The 1,287-nt window shown below is 32.1% G+C and overlaps 1 pseudogene; it reads right to left on the bottom strand.

Moving 5' to 3' along the window:
* Positions 1-226: 226 nt before the first annotated feature.
* Positions 227-1,234, bottom strand: LOC109863007 (annotated as a pseudogene).
* Positions 1,235-1,287: the final 53 nt, after the last annotated feature.

Genomic DNA, 1,287 nt, shown 5'->3' on the forward strand with positions numbered 1-1,287 from the left:
GAAAACATTATATATAGCGTTTGATAAGCGTTCCAAAAGAGTTCAAACCTTTTGGCGTTATATAAGCATTCTTATAAAGTTTGAAAGCGTATAAACTCTCAGAAAACTCTCATTAAACGGTTATCAACGCTCTGTAAAGCTTCTTATTTTCGTCAGGGATAGTATGTGTCATGTAATACAATATCAATTGATGAGTTAGATAGTATAATTCCAGTTAATCCTCCTATGGTGAATATAAATACAAATCCTAATGATCATAGTATAGTGGAGTTTAGNTTTATTTTGGTTCCATGTAATGTTGTAATTCATCTAAAGACTTTAATTCCTGTGGGTACNGCAATAATTATTGTTGCTGAAGTGAAGTATGCTCGTGTATCTACATCTATTCCAATTGTAAATATGTGGTGAGCNCAGACAATAAATCCTAGGAATCCAATAGCTATTATTGCATAAATTATTCCTAGTGATCCAAATGTTTCTTTTTTTCCTCTTTCTCTTATAATAATGTGGGAGATTATTCCAAATCCTGGAAGGATTAAAATATAAACTTCTGGGTGTCCAAAAAATCAAAATAAATGTTGGTAAAGAATAGGGTCTCCTCCACCCGCTGGGTCAAAAAATGAAGTATTAAGNTTTCGATCTGTTAGTAGTATTGTAATTGCTCCGGCTAATACAGGAAGGGAAAGAAGGAGTAGAACTGCTGTAATTAAAATAGATCAGACTATGAGAGGGGTTTTGTCTATTGAAAAATTTTTGTGGGTTATGTTAATAATTGTAGAGATGAAGTTGATAGCTCCTATGATTGATGAAATTCCTGCAATATGGAGAGAGAAAATTGCTAAATCTACTGAGGCTCCCCTATGGAAAATTCTTGAGGATAAGGGAGGGTATACTGTTCAGCCAGTTCCAGCTCCTGAATTAATAAATCTTCTTAAGGTGAGTAGTATAATTGATGGGGGTAAGAGTCAAAATCTTATGTTATTTATACGNGGGTAAGCTATATCTGGTGATCCAATTATTAGTGGAATTAAAAAGTTGCCAAATCCTCCGATTATAAATGGTATGACTATAAAGAAAATTATGATAAATGCATGTCCTGTTACGATAGAGTTATANAGTTGGTCATTATTAATAATGGATCTGCAGGATCCTAATTCAATTCGAATAATTATTCTTATTGATGATCCAATTATACCTGCTCATATAGCAAATATAAAGTATAGGATTCCAATATCTTTGTGATTAGTTGAGTATAATCATTTGTTCATAATAATTTCTTATAATATA

Source organism: Pseudomyrmex gracilis, unplaced genomic scaffold (genome assembly GCF_002006095.1).
Source record: "Pseudomyrmex gracilis isolate BER0280 unplaced genomic scaffold, ASM200609v1 scaffold_2878, whole genome shotgun sequence".
Classification (NCBI taxonomy): Eukaryota; Metazoa; Arthropoda; class Insecta; order Hymenoptera; family Formicidae; genus Pseudomyrmex; species Pseudomyrmex gracilis.